This window comes from Petaurus breviceps, unplaced genomic scaffold, assembly GCF_028583685.1.
Source record: "Petaurus breviceps papuanus isolate PSGF00001 unplaced genomic scaffold, PetGlider_PUasm1.0 80, whole genome shotgun sequence".
NCBI classification, from domain to species: Eukaryota; Metazoa; Chordata; class Mammalia; order Diprotodontia; family Petauridae; genus Petaurus; species Petaurus breviceps.
This window is the reverse complement of record NW_027186540.1, coordinates 11,460,710-11,477,029: the sequence shown is the minus strand read 5'-3', so window position 1 is coordinate 11,477,029 and position 16,320 is coordinate 11,460,710. Positions and strand designations below refer to the sequence as shown.

At 35.0% G+C, this 16,320-nt stretch overlaps 1 protein-coding gene and 1 pseudogene across 13 annotated transcripts in view; both read right to left on the bottom strand.

Annotated features, from left to right (window-relative positions):
- The window catches only part of LOC138175972 (ribonuclease P protein subunit p25-like protein), a 173,392-nt pseudogene extending 170,321 nt beyond the window's left edge, over nucleotides 1-3,071 (bottom strand).
- Nucleotides 1-16,320, bottom strand: part of LOC138176019 (semaphorin-3A) — a 665,616-nt gene that overhangs the window by 603,214 nt on the left and 46,082 nt on the right. The window lies entirely within an intron of this gene.

The following is a 16,320-nucleotide window of genomic DNA, read 5'->3' as shown; positions in this document are numbered from 1 at the left end:
TATGATTGCTATCACTGCCATTCCAAGAGAATGATACTTTATGTAAGAATATGTTCAAATTTTCATTTCATTTTCCTTAGTCATAGATAAACAGAATTATAAGAAACAGAATAATTTTAAACAACTCAGGAATTAATCAACTATATGCTAGAAAATAAACTTGTAGATATGAAAGGAATAAAATTTCAATAATAAACACCTATGTTTAAATGTTAGTACTTTTTTTCTTCTCTGTATTTGTTCTCATTCTGTCTAGATTATCTATGCTGTTTCCCCAGAACTACAGCATAAACTCACTCAACATTCTCTCTTTTGTTATCTAATTAACCAACATATAAGGAATTACTCTGTGTAAGAAATGGTTCATGGATCCAAAAGTGCCTAAGAAATTGCCCTTGAATTCAATTAGCATACGATATAATAGATCAAACATATAGGACAAGAAATTATCTGTGCCATGCAAGTGGTACAAGATTCATGGAGTTAGAGATTACAGTGTGAAAAGGATAGAAATTCCAGGCATACAGAAAGTGAGCAAAAGCACAGAGGCAGAAAAAGCGTGGGATGTATTCAGGAAACAGGAAAGTGTTAGTCTGGACGAAGTGTAGGGTATATGAGTGAAGAGTTGGGAAATAAAGTTGGAAAAGGAGGTTGGAGACAAATTATACAACTGAAGCAATGCCAAACTTCTGGCAATTGTAGCAATGTCCTGGGAAGGTTTCAGACTACACAGTGAATACCTTTGCTAATGTTATTCTGTCTGCCTGAAATGCCATTCTTTTTTCCTTCCCTTACCTCAACCCAGCTCTCTTTTATAGTTATACTTTTCCTTAAAGGCCAAGTTTAAATATCACTTCTTCCATGAAATATTCTCTGATCACTCTAAGCAGAGGTGAGTGTGTTCATACTGTATGACCATGGGGAAGCTGCTTCACCTTCCATGCTCTAGTTTCAGTATGAAGGTGTTGAACTAAATGATTGTCTCTATTTTTCTTCAGTTATCTCCTTAGATGCCAATCATCATGAAGATATCGAAGATCCTTCACAGCAAAAACTGATGTGTCCTGGGCTTACACTGAATCTCAGAAGAGGGAGGTCATCAACAAAATGGAACCTGATAAGAATTCCCTCTAGACTTCAACACACCTTTGAGTACAACTAGGTGGCACAGTGGATGCAACAGGCCTGGATTCAGGAACACCTGAGTTCCAATATGGCCTCAGACATTATTAAGGTGTGTGACCATGGGCAAGTCATTTAACCCAGTTTGCCTCAGTTTCCTCATCTATAAAATGAGCTGAAGAAGGAAACAGCAAATCACTCCAATATCTTGGCCAAGAAAATCTCAAATGGGTTCACTAAGAGTTGGACATGACTGAAATGACTGAACTATAACTATTGCCTTTATTTGAAAACCTCAAGGGAGGGATAAATTTACCCCATCACTTCTCTAGGCAACCCATTATACTTTTGGATAACTTTAATTATTAGTTTTTTCCCCCTGACATTAAGCCCAAATCTGATTTTTTCTATTTTAACCCACTCTTCCTATTTTTGCCTTTTGAGGCCAAGAAGGAAATAAGAATATATGTGTACATATATATGTGTATAATATATGCATATATATGTTACATATATGTTATATGTACATATCTATAAATCTATAACAATCTATATTCACTCTTTTTCTTCCATATGAACTTTTCACATATTTGATAACAGCTATCTCAAGTTATACCTCCACCCAAGTATTCAGGCTAAATATCTCCAGTACTTTTAACTGAAGATCACCTGATTTAATCTTAAGGCCTCTCATCCTCCTAACTGCTTCCAACTCTTCACTCTACAGTTTGTCAAAGAAGCTATGGCAGCCATGGCTTTTTGCTACTTTCTAATATTTTTCTTTGTGCCGTGAGCAGTATTCCTCTCCCTTCTTTGATCTTCGTGTCTGCCCCTCAAATTGCTGTGAAATACTTTTTTCTTGCCAGTCTTCAAAGTTTAGTGTTCTGATGCCATTCTTACAGAACCATGCCATACTTTTGTGCTGCTCTTGCACCCATTTTTAATATAGCTTCTGAAAATTTTGAGAATTTTTTAGAATATAAAATTAATCATTGAGTTCTATAGGCACAAACCCGGTCAATTCTGGATGACTTCCCATCTTATCTGTCCATGGAATTATGTCTTCCAAATTTCAATGCTGAAAGCTTCCCATCCTTCTAGGGCTGACCTCCCTTATAAATTTTTGCCCATATACTCCTACCTAATTTTTCTCTTTGAACATGCTCTTCAAAATCTAGGCTGTATATCAGACTGTGCATGGCTTTTCCTATGAGATAATAGCTGTAAAGCACTTTATAGTGTTTGCCCCATAGCAAAGACTATATAAATGTTTTATTATCATTATCATCTCTGACACAAATACTAACACAGTGACTTCTCTATAAGGTGTCTATTATTTCTATTTCGGCAACTAGTTTATTCTTGTTGGTAAGGATCTGTGCCAGAAGAACAGTGTCCCTTCAAGTCTTTTCTTCTTCCATCTTTTAAAGAATGAAATGATTAAGGCAAGTCCAGAATTTGTTTGTGACTTGGCTTTTGGGGAAAAAAGATGCTGCAGATGCTTAGATGATTTAAGTTCTTCATTGCTACTTTATTAGTGTGCCAAGTTTGTGATCTGTTTTCTAAACACCTTATCCATTCCTTCTTTCTGTCCAGTTAGTTTATAGAAGACTTCAATGATTTACTTATATTTCAGCTGCCACTGATCAGCACCATTATGCTCTCCTCGTTTCACTCTTCTAGTTCTTGGATTGTCTCACATGAATGAATACACACACACACATATCTATACAATATGCTATAGTATAGTATATATTATACAATTATATATTCGCATAATGTAATGATATATGATAATATACTTCCTTTTACTTACTCTATTCTTTTTGAACAAGGTATGCCCTTCCAAATAAACATTCTACTCTTACCTCAATAATTGCCTGTATTATAATATCATTCCCCTTAGGGCTCATGAAGCGCACTGGCTTTCCACTTTCTAATGCAGTCATCGTGTAATATTGTGCATTATGGTCATCTATGTAATCTCCATGAGGGCTGAGAGTCTCCTATCTAAACTTTTCCTCTCTCTACTTATCATAATGGTCTACATATATGTTGTGTTTAACAAATATTTGCTGGATTTAGTTTATATATAATATAATGGAGCACCAAAACCTGAAACCAGTCCATCATAAACATAGAACAACACTCCGCTTTATCAGATGAGTAGTGACTGAAGTATAGTTCTCAATTCCATCTATGTGGATTTATTCCTACCCCCTCTCCTAATTTATCATTCATTCACCTTAATTTGGAAACGGTAGAAAAGTGAGAAAGATGGAAATATATATTGAGATATAGCCCTAGAGAATGAATAGAAAGAGATGTTATCCTGTTGCCAAAGTAAACCCCACACCAAATGAAAAGATTCAGTCTGCAAAGTGCTACAGAGTAAAAAAAAAAAAATCCTGTCTTTTAAGTACTACTTGGAAGATATGATACTAGTTTTCTTTAAAATGTTCTATCTCAATGAGTTGGGAGTATTTCAGCTGGTCACCAAATTCTTTGTTGCATGAAGTGATTTCCTGCCAACACATCTGTCTACAAGTATGAGGAAATTTTCTAATGTGTTAAAATTGTGATTACTAGTGTCCTAGGATGGTCAAAGGCATTTGTATTGCCATGGAATTTGGTAATATCTTAGATCTGATTTAAATATGATCTGGTGACTGAATAAGATTGAAATGATCTCTTTGCCTTTTTAATGTCCTAAACATACCAAAGTACCTTTTTGTTGACAACACTAAGTATGTAAGCATAATAATATTATTTAAGTATTCATGGTGGATAAGTTTAGAAGACTGTGATAAACCAAAAGGCCATGAGGCCTCTATTACTATCTTCATTGCAACTATATATTTTTTCCATAGGCAAGGTACAGTGGGAAGTCAATGAATAAAAGACTCCCAGGCAGCACTACCAACTCTTCTACCTGTTTCCAACATAATAACTTGATGAATGCAAAGTTCATCTGTCAGTGACCAGAGATACCATTTTTCTTTCACTTTGGTAACTTGTTTAACTGGCTGCACTGGGTCGCTCTTCACTCTCAGTGGACATTTGCACAAGCAAATAGAGGCCTTTATTTAGGAAGTAAATCTTGACAAACTGTCAGGAGCTTTCTTCCTCCTGTTGTCATTAGCATTGAAATAAGCATAGACATTCTACTGCATTAAGTTAATAGGACTACACAGCTGGACCTTTGTGACCAGTTGAATGGGCCTGTTAAAGGATCATATAATTTCTATGTTAGTTAAACTTAACCCACCAAATTGTTGCATTTTTTCTCTTATCAGTCTGATGAAAATACATTATAAAAAGTGAAGCATTGTATTCTCACATTCACTGAACACCTGTTGGTTAATAAAAACAAAATACAATCTACGGAATTTATTTTTTGCAATTTAGCTTTAATATGCTTGCTTTCTTGCATTTTTTGAGGGGGCAGGTTGGGTTTACTGGCCCTGTGATGTCACTAATAGTGAATGGGACAATGGGATCCCAAAGAGGAAACTACCTCTAAAAATGTAGATTCTTGTTTGGTTTTTGTTCCAAACTTTTAATTTTGTTGGTATGGAGAATTCCCATTGAGAAAACTACCAAAGCAGTTCAGCACCAGCTCTGAGAAAGAGTTTTATCAGTAGATAAAGCTAGCCTTGATTCAGGAGGACCCGGGTTTAAATCCACCTCTGACATATTCTGTTGTGTGAACCTTTGGAAGAAACTTAACCTCTCTCATAAGATCATGTACTTATATGAGATAAACTCTGACACAAATTACACTTTAAAGAAAAGGTAAATGGAAGTTAACATGTTTTCTCACAAAGACCCCCAAATGCCTATTTGCCATTCTTTCTTCGAAATTTGCTAAAATTCTTATGTGTAAAATTTTTAAATGCTACCATAAAGGCCTATTCTCAAGAAAAATATTTGTTAATGGGCTTCATTCATCAAAAGGAAATGCCCTTTGTCTTTGTCTACACAAATCCATTTAATTTACCTCATTTTAAATCACAACTGATTCTCAAGCAGTAGTTCCGAATTTCAATGGAATAGGGCTAAATGCTTCCTTTCATTTTATTACAAATAGAAATTTGATTATGGCTGATAGCATAGCAAGAAAAGAAGTATACGTATATTTTCTACTTTTTCCTCTAGAAAAGAGCAAGTTCCATCACCTCATTTTAACAATGTTATTTAAGGAAAAAATGAAACTAGGTGTATAATATAGAAAGCTATGTGGAGAATTGAGGTAATTCAAATATACCCTCCTCATTCCCCCTCAAAAATATTCTCAAAATAACACTTGCCTCAATTATTTGGAGAACGTAGCTGAACATAATTTTATCTTGAATATTCAAAATAAAAGCTTGTGTTTGACCTTTTTACCAGGTTTGTGCACCCAGTCTAGGTCCCTTTGGGTTTTCAGATGAAAGTTATAACATTTTTTCTTTTAAATGAAAAGTAGGATTTTTAGTGGAAATTTTGGAAATTCCTGTTTTACACCCTAATGTTGTCAACTGAATGTGAATTGTCCTTTTGTAGCATCAATTGTGTTTATATTATGGTTTTGAAGCTTTGTAACTGTTTATTTAAGGAAATTGAAGGATATGCATTAGCAACAGATAATTCCTAACTTGACTATGAGTTAAAGGAACTAATTTTAAGGTGAAAGATTGGCTCAATTTCCTTTCCCATTCATTCTCTGTCATCTCTGTGGTTGCTAACTGGTTATGTGCTGTATTGTGGTGTCATTCTTTTTAAGTGAATGCCTCCTGCAGAGAAGAATGAAGTCACCAACTTCTTTTGGCCTGGAATAGAATAGTGTCTAGGGTTGTTCTTCATAGGTCATTAAATCATTCTGATGGCTTACAGGAGTGTGTGGGAAACACATCGTGTCATTAAATATTATATTGTTTCTCCAATTCATGAAAAAAGATGTTTAAATAAAAATGAATATATTTGAAAATTATTTGTAAAAAATACAGCAAAATAAATCTAAAAGTCTTTTCAAATGGCATATTAATGTCCATACACTAGTGACCAAGTACCATGTTTTAAGTAATATTCTATTTGTTAATAGTAGAAAACAATCTCAGTGGAGATCTTTTTTTTTTTTTGAGACTGCAATTCTATTCAACAAAACTTGATTGATTGATTGTTCCTGCCATCTTGTGGCAGGATGAAAATTCAGACATCATACTTCATGTATTATACACAAAAATACCCTCACTTCTTCACCTATTGTAAGATCCTGCTGTCAGCGTTAGAATATATTATGATGGACCAAGCCATTTATTTTATGTTACCTAAATGAAGCAGTGGCTTAGTATTAGAAATTACCATTTATAAATATATATTAATATCTTCATACATACTATACACTTAAAATAGTAGTTATTAAATTGATTGAAAATAAAATCCTTCAAAAATTTGAATATTCTGATATCCAATGTCATATTTACAATTGAGTAATTGTTATTTTTATATATCCAAAGTGTTGAGTTCATTTCTGTCCAATCAATTTTCTACAGATAGAAAAATGCAGTATTAAATATTTCTTCATAACCAAAATGTTGAATCTAATTAAAATACTTGAGATAGTTTTAAAGAAAATGAGTTTTAAAGAAAATGAGTAACAGAACAGGGAAAAATAAGAAATTCAAACAGGTTGAACTTAATTAACTATTTTGAGGAGAAAAACATCAAAAGATTTTAGAAATGAAAACAGCTTAATATTAATTTTTTTTCTTAAGACGTTGTGTAGGTTAAACATTTTGTATAACCTTTTCAGATAAGATTCACTAACATTTACTTGAAAAAATATTATCTTTTGTAAAGACAACTACTAGAATTTTAAAATTCTATAACTCATTTTAAATCAACTAATACTTTTAGTAATTCACTATATAATTCTTATCTATGTACCAAACTTCTGATCTCCTCTCCCAATATCTTGTTAAAATAGGAAAAAAGTAGATTTTAATCTTGCCCTACATGTGATTTCCAATTAAGCCAGTATGACAGCAATTATTAGTAAAAATCAATCAAAATTCTTTCAGAGTTATAATCTCCCAAACATAGAAAATAATATTTTATTTATTTCCCACAATAAAGTCTAAATTCTCTTGTAGGTGCTTAAGTAAGGTACTTAAGTAAGAATGGTTTCTTACCTTAGAAACTCTCTTATCACTAACTTTGGGACTCTAATTTACATTAGTATTCCATTTATTACCATAGTTATTTTTACATCATCTTCCTTTACTAGGTTGTAAACTACCTTAGAACAAGGACTGTTTCTTCTTTATCTTTTATTCCAAGTTCAGCCTGACCTAGTGCCTAAAAGAAAATAGGTGATTAATATTTGTTCAGGGAATCGAAAAGACTTTGACTCATCTCATCTTTGACTCTCATATTGCACAATGCCTTTCAAGTGTTTGCACAGTTTTGAAGTCCTCTAGTGAATGGAAACCCACTTTTGCATAGTTCAAATGGGAAGTTTTTCCTTACATCAGTTATAAATTTCTGTTTCTTCAACATTCATCTATTGTATTTAATTCTATACTCTGGAAGTAAGCAGAATTATACTAGTCTCTTTTCCACAGCTTGGTCATTTGAATATTTAAGGACAAACATCATGTTCTTCCTAAACTTCTCCTCTCCATACTAGACATGATCAGTTCCTTCAACTGATTTTCATGTGAATTTGACATCTTTGAACAGCAGTATGGTGGGGCTAAAATGAGAAAGAAGATGCAAAGCATCATATAAATGCCAGTCATTATTATTATAAATAGCCCCCAGTCTGGTGATGACTTCATTCCCTGAGCCTCTACTGTACTCTTACTGAAGTCAAGCCGTGTTTATAGAGCAATTTTACAGGGATATACTGGTAAATTTTTAATAATAGAGCTCTTTGGGGAAAAAGAGATAGATAGGTGAGAGAGAAAGAGAGACAGAGAGAGAGACAGAGACAGAGAGAAAGGAAGGAAAAAAAAGACAGAGGAAGGAAGGAAAAAGAATATATACATATATATATACACACATACTAGTTTAATTTGAATTAACATTTTCTTAAGTTTTGACCATCAATAATACAATAAATCAATCCCTGATTTGTAGCAACTGGTGATTTCTGAGGTATAAATGCTCACACTGAAAATTTTAAAATGGGGTTGGTTAGAGCTGGATCCAGTGCACCTCTATTTTTCCACATCCCCTCCAAAAAAAGGGAAAAAAAGAAATTTATATAACTTTGTTGTATATTTAAAATGAATAGCAAGTTGTACATAGTAGATTTGCAATTTCATGTGGAAACATTTTTATTATGCTGTGTTATGGGTGAAAAAAATACATTCTAGAATCTGGCTAGTCAATATCAATGTCCCATAAGTTGAAAAGTCCACTCTTACTTTTTATGAAAATTGGTACAACATATGCCTTTCTCTAGTCTTTTAGCACCTGTCCCCTTCTCCATGGTTTATTAGATATTACTGACAGTGGATCAACAATCACACCTGCCAATTTTTAAAGTATATTGGAATGCGTTTTGTCTAGGTCAAGGAACCTGAGTTCTCTAAAGATAACTAGGAGTTCTCTTACAGTCTCCCTATTTGTTTTATTTATCATGGGATTCAACTCCCTATTCTCCATTTTTTTGTTCTGACTTTGAAGTCCAAAGATAATTTTCAATGGCATAGAAAATGGAAGCCAAATAGCATTTCTCAGCAATGTTTTTCCTCTGTCATCTGTTATCATTGACCCATCTACCACAAGTTACAATCCAATCCCTTTCTTTTTTGCCCCAGTGTATTTTTGTTATTTTTGCTGCTCTTAGCTTAGCTTAGCTTTCCTCACAAGTCTCAACTCATTCCCCCAAACTGGTAGGTGACTGGAGGAAAACAAAAGTATTGGATGGTATCACTGCCTTCAAAATGCCTGAAATCTAGTTAGAAGAAAATGATTAATCCATTTGAAACAATGAGAGAACTATCAACAGTTAGTATATGGTGTTGATTATGTCTAACACAATTTCAGATAAAAGTTAAGTTGAATTATGAGAGCCAGAGAAAGCTTACTAGTGTTGAACAAGGATTCCAAGAATATTGAGAATTTCCATCATTTTTGTGTGCTTGAATAAATATTTTGTTGATGCTTTTCTTTAGGAATTCCCACCCCCACACACACACACCAAATCAACCACCAATGGCAAACCAAATCAACACATGTTAGCCGTGTCTGACAATTTCGTTCTCATTACATACATAGAGTCCCCTACCCCTCTGCTGAAAGTTGCAAGATGTCTCATGATCAGTCTTTTGAAGTAATGATTGATCACTAAATTGACCAGAGATCTGGCTTCTCTCCATATTATTTTTTCTTTACATTACTGATATCATGCTTCAACTTGTTTTTCTGGCTCAGCTCACTTTGCCATGCATCGATTCACAAAAAGTATCCTTCAGTGTTCCTCCATTCTCTTTATTTGTCATTTCTTAAAAAGAAATAATATTCCATAATACTTATATAACTTGTTCAACCAGTCATTCTCCATTCAACTAACACTTTATTTCTATCACAAACAAGTGCAGCTATCTCAACATATATATACATATAGATATATACATACATGTATTTTTCCCATACATCAGGTTTTCCACATTTCCATAATCACAAAAAAGTGCCACTATCTATCTATACATCAATATAAATATATATCAATATATCTATATCTACCAACAAACATACACACATATTTCCATACATCAGGCTTCCCCCCCTGTCTTTGATCACTTTGTATATTCCCAGTAGTGGTATTGCTGGGTCAACGGAAAACATTTTTAGCTCAAAACCAGACTCGAACATTAACATTTTCTACCTACTCCACATGAAATATGGTAGAAAATTTAAATTGCACGAAATATTTAGATATATTAGGGGAAATATTAGGGAATTAGGGATATATATTAATGAAAATTCTAATGAAATGCAAATCTATGCAGTACCAGCATGGACTGTTGTTTTAAATAGTAAGATATGCAGTATTAGTTTGTCATATGTAAGTACTCCAATGAACCTGTGACCTCGTTGGTATGATTTTCAATATGCATTTCCTATATGCAGATCAAAATCCATCCATGCCTATTCATATGCCCACTTTATTCTTGCTTATGTTCTCATAAGTTCATCGTGGAGGTTCACCCAACATGCTGTAGGATTTCAAGGTCTCTTAATAACTAATGACTCTATAGAATCATCTATCCATCTATTAACTATCCCTCATCCTTAGCATGAGATCAGTTCATCAATTTTTTTTTTTGCCTTTTGGAGGGTTAAGTAACTTGCCCAAGGTTACATGGCCAGTTTTTTTGTGGGGGTGTTAAGTGTCTGAGGCCGGAAACAAACTTGGGTGCTCCTGACTCTGGGGCCGGTGCTTTACTTACCATGCCACGTAGCCGCCACCTCAGTTCATCATTTTCAATCACACATTTCCTTGATCTTTTATGCCACCTTTCCTTCAAACTCCTTATTTACAATGTACTGTAACCCACTCACATCAGCCATGCTCTCTCAATTGCCCTTTGGGTGACCCTCATTTTGCACTCTTTGGAGACTTGCAGCCATCCAACATCATTTTAAGAAAACTAGTATTAAAAAAAAGATGGGCCTTTGTTTCAGGGAGAATCTTAGAATAATTACAATAGTGAAATGTCCACAGGTAGCTGACCTACATTTTCAAAATTTTATTGGTATGATTATTCAGCAAGAGGTCCCAGGTTAGCATAAATCATTATCACTTCTTTGCTTCTTCAAGAAAAAGAAGGTGAACTTCAAAGCTCTTTGCATCAGCCTAACAGATGAGGACATCTCTAACCCAACATCCAGATCTCTACAGGACCTTGAACTCTACTCCTCCTTGTTGGGCTGAAATAGCCAAATGACTTCCTTTATTTGGGAAAACTTTTTTTTGCTTTTTGGAGGGGAGAAGACAGGGCAATTGGGCTTAAATGACTTGCCCAAGATCACACAGCTAGTAAGTGTTAACTATCTGAAGCCACATTTGAACTCAGGTCCTCCTGACTTCAGGGCCAGCACTCTATTCACGGTACCACCTACCTGCCCCTGGGACAACTTAAAAAAAAGTAATTACACCCTCTTAGGCCCTTGTAAATCTGAAATAGTTTCCTACCTTAGAGTGCTCTATCTTGGATGATTCCCCCAAGGCTGCTGCTTGTTTGTCATATTATAAACCCTATGCCTGGGAACCCGTTTCTACTTTTGGTAGGGTTGCAGAAGTAGGAAGTTTTGGACCCCAGCTACCACTCCTGAAAGTTCAGAACAAAGACAGTACCAAGAGTAGGAAACTACAGTTTTGACCTGTGTAAAAAGGAAAGTAGAAACTATCTGGGAAATCATCTAATTGGCATATTCCTTCAGAGACAGAGAGGACTAGTCAGCCCTTTTGAAGGTGATATTCATAAACTCAGGTCCTTTCCAATTGCTTCAGCATAATTTCTGTTGGTTTATACACCACTGAAACTAGCTATCTTGCTTCACTTAACAGAAATTCCATTCGCACAGTTCTTCCTACCCCACCTCTTTCCATTTCTAGGGCTACTTATCTTGAATAGAAGTCTAAACCCAAGACTATCTTCTTGGGTGTCAGTCCATAAAGGGAATTTGTTGTCCTTTAAAAAAGGAGGAAGGGTCAGAGCTTGGGTACAAAATGGTGAGAACTGGTCAAGATAAGAGCATTTCAGTCTGTGACTCTTGTTGGATCTGTCTTCTGGAACCTCTGAGTTTGGGGTGAAAGAGACACAGTCAAGTGGGTGGGAAGAAAGGCCGTAGGTCTCAACCTTTTTTAAAAAAATTTATTTTTTTTAAAGCAATTGGGGTTAAGTAACTTGCTCAAGGTTACATGGCCAGGTGTTTCTGCGTGGGTGCTAAGTGTCTGGGCCTGGATTTGATCCCCAGGTCATCCTGACACTGGGGCCGGTGCTCTTACTCACTGTGCTACCTGGCTGCCCCTGTAGGTCTCAACTTTAACAAGCTGGTTCAACCCCAAAGAATCCAATTCTGCCTTAATTTGGACAGTCAGCAAAGAAGCTTCCTCAATGAAGGAGAGCACATAGAGTAAATGTATGTGTGAATTAGCAATACCCCAGACGCAAACAGTTTTCCAGGGGCTGATACATATCCCTCCACCAGATGGAAGATGCTATGGTACCTGCCATTCCTGCTGTGACTGAGAAAACACAGTTACACTGGAGAAGGACCAAAGATTTGTCTAATTTGCTTATTCTGATTCCTCCTAATGATCCTTGACCGAAGGATTGCTAGACCAAGAATCCAAAAAACTTGAGTTCTAGTTCTTGCTCTTACTAATTCTAGGTCTTTTTTTCTCATCTGCAAAATTAAAGAATTATATAAGGTGATCTCTAAATTTCCTTCCTTTTCTAACAATCTGCAGTTCTATGAGATTTGACCTCCATTTGGTTCCATCTAAACTCAGTCTAAATTTCCACAAGAGTTTAATCATTCTTTCTCTGTGACTTTATACAAGTTGCTTTCCCTTTCTGGGACTCATGGACTTCAATAGATGATCTCTAATGTTGCTTCTAACCCTAAAATACTGACATGATACTTTTAGAATTTGTGATTGGGGGTGGGTGGTGTGACTTTAAACCTTATTTCAACCCCCTTCCCTCAAGTGTGTTGGCTAAAGGGGCTAACATTCTACTCCAAACTCCAAAATTGGGCTTTTTTAGGATTCTGCCCTATGAAAAAACAATTGATATTAGAACCTAGTTATAAAGAATAATTTTATAAATTAGGAGACTACCAGATAGTGCCTCCACAAGAGCGTTCTGTGTCAGAACTCTGCAGAGGCAGACTGGTGCCTCAGGGTCTCAGCTTCTCTCAAGATGGTGTCACTTCAGTCAATTGAATCATCTTTCGTGCCATTTGTCCCACAACAAATATTTTCAATTATGGCTTCATCTAGGATTGAACACATTAGAGATCTCTTCTAGCTCTAGAATTCTACATTGGATGTCAGAGATTTTTAACCAAGTGCTTTTTCTTTTAACAGATATAGCTACTTGTTAACTCAGCTGTTTATTAGTAATGCAAATTCAAAAGAGAACAAACTGCTTACATACTTTTTTTTAATATGGCATGAGAGGCAGAATTGTATAGAGGAAGGAGAACTGTAAAGATTATCAAGAGGAACTAGGTTCGAGTACACATAGTGCTATTTGTGTGACTATGGGCCAAATCAATTCATCTCTCCCTGCTCCTGGAAAATCTCTTACATAGTCATTATAGCACAAGTATGTACTCTTGCTTCCCACTGGAAGAAATGTGTATGAATTCTTTTTTTTCTTATTTCTTTCAGCTTTTCTTCCTCTGATCTTGCATATTTTTTCTTTCCCTAATCCTGACTAGTTTATAAACCATTCCTAATCTGTGGTATTCACAAGGGACTTTTGATTTTAATGCATTTAATGATATGATATAATAAAGGTAAACAATAATATATGTGCTATATCATCTTTTTTACATAAGATTAGCTCAGTGAATAAAACATTATTATAAGGATAGCATGTGTATTTTTAGGGAAAACAGCATAATTGTGGAGGAAAGATGGGTACCCTGGTGGACTGTGTCATCCCAGATCCTGCAAAAAGACTCCCTTTGCATATTATTATAAGCCTATGTTATTTTATTTCTTTATTTTAAATTACTTTAATTTTAATAAATACTCTACAGAATTCTTTCCCCATAATTCTAGCTCATGCATTATATTGGCATGCTTTTATAATTCAATTCACAATTCTAGGCACTAACTAGCTAGTCTCAGTTCAACCATTTTTTAGAGATGTGTTTGGACAAGTAATTTAAATTCTCTGAGCCCTGTTTCCTCTCTGTCATATGACATGGCTGGACAAACTAACCTCTAAGATAATTTTCAACTAAAACATTCTTAGATCCATGATGTATCGTATATATTGGAAAAGTTGACCATTTTAACATACAATAGGAATTATAGTTTTGAGAAAAATATCATTACACACACACACACACAAACTTTCCAGGTTGCTGATAATAAAAGAAATCACATCTAGAGTTCATGTAGAGGTCTGCTGCTTAAACAAAATGATATCTATCTTTAATTCTTTAGCATGAATATTTATTTTTCATACTTACTTATTGTGTGACACATATCTATACCAAACTCTATATATGTATATGTGTATACACACATATATACATATATATACATACATATATATGTGTATATGAGTATAAAATAGAGAGGGAATGGACTGTGTTTTTATTAATTTAGGGAACTTATGGATGAGCAAACTATTTCTAAGACTGCCTGCCTTTCTGTATTTTACAGTCCTAGAGATTTACCTACAATGCAGAAGTTGAGACTTGCTAATGGTCACAGGGTCAGCATGTGTCAGAGTCAAGATTTGAACCCAGAGCATTTTATCTTTAAGACTAGCTCTCTATGCACTACGTTGCAGTGTCCCTCTGGTCTAAATGTGTATGGTGATATGTGTATAGGTGTGTCTTTTCAATTTAAGAAATGAAATTTAGGTTTGAACATTTTCTTTAAATTTACTACATAGTGGACTGGATACAAAACAAGCTGTATCTACGAGTAAAAGAAACCTGCTGATTCTGTCAATTTAATGAGAAAAAACAGTCAAGACACTTGTTCAGTATAATTTTGACACCCCCCCCCCAAATCCCAACTGAGTGCTTCATTACCTAACTTTTTTGGTGGCATTATATAAATGTAATCTGTGATTCAGAAAATACTCTAACATCATGTTGTATGTAGGTGGTAATTTATATGCTGTCATTCCCCATCTGAAGGCTGTGTTCTAACTTCTTCCCTTCACCCTGTTAGAGGAAACCTTAACTCATTCTAAACTTTCCCCTTTGCTCCCCACAAAAATCCTCCCAGCTGACCTTGCCTCATTTACCCTGCCCTGCCCTGTCATTCCTAGCTCACTACTTTCACCTTTCCCTACTCCACCTCCCCAAATTTGTTAAAGGGCCCCTTTCCTCTGTGCCCACTGGAACTATCACTCTCACAGCAACAATGACTCTCTCCTTAAAATTTATCTTTATTCTTGCTAACCACAAAAGTTCTATGTGAATTCATTGATGGTCCAGTATGTGACTCCTTTGAATACTGTAGAAAGGGGACATTGTATTTGGAAAAGGCACAGTGAGTGGAATGACAGGATATATTTTATTAACAAAACAAACAATTCTATTCTCCTCAAAGTACTTTCAAATATTAAAAAAGACAAAGCTTGTCTCATACTAAGAAACTATGCAGTGACATCAAGAGTTTACTATTCAAAATGTTCTCTGTGAGTCCTACTTCTGAACCAAATCAGGCAAACAACCATCATGACCAATTCTAAGGGGTTACATTTTTCACCCATTTGCCTGGTGAACTCCATACTCGATAAGCATCCATTAAAACCTCACTTCTCCATAAAGGAGATATATACTAGTTATCAACATTTCACTTCAGGGAAAAGAATCAAAATGTTAGGAAGAGATCTAAGGGAAGAGGGGAGAAAATAGGGTTCCTGGGAAGCCTAAATTCTCTTGTGTGCTACTCAAAGGTTTCAGAAACACCTCAGAGTGTTTCTTGACGTTGCTTTTGTGATAACCCAGATGGTTTCAATTATCTTGAGTATCTCAAAATCCTCTCTTCCCCCCATAAACTTTAATTCATTTAATTGAAAAAATAAATAATCTTTCTTACATGGCATTTTTTTTAGGAAGAGATGGCAAAGTGGTGGTGGAATGGAGAGTAGAAAGGAGGGAGGAAAGAGGAAGAATGTTTGTTCATGAAATTGATTCAAACCTATGAAACTACCCATCTTTCAGAATGCTAGAAACACGGTCACAGAAAGTTTCTTTTGGACAAATTTGAAGCACATCCAAGAAAAACAACAACTACCACAACAACATGTTTGGTCTTTCAAATTCTGCTACCATCCTAATTCAGCATTAGTTACTGAATGAAAGATAAAGTAATTGACTGACCTGCACTTATCTATTTCATTTGCTTAACTATTTGCCAGAAATAGAATAGGTTATCTCTTATTTGACATAATTATAGACTAGATTGTAAGATTTAAAACTAGGGGAAACCTTAAA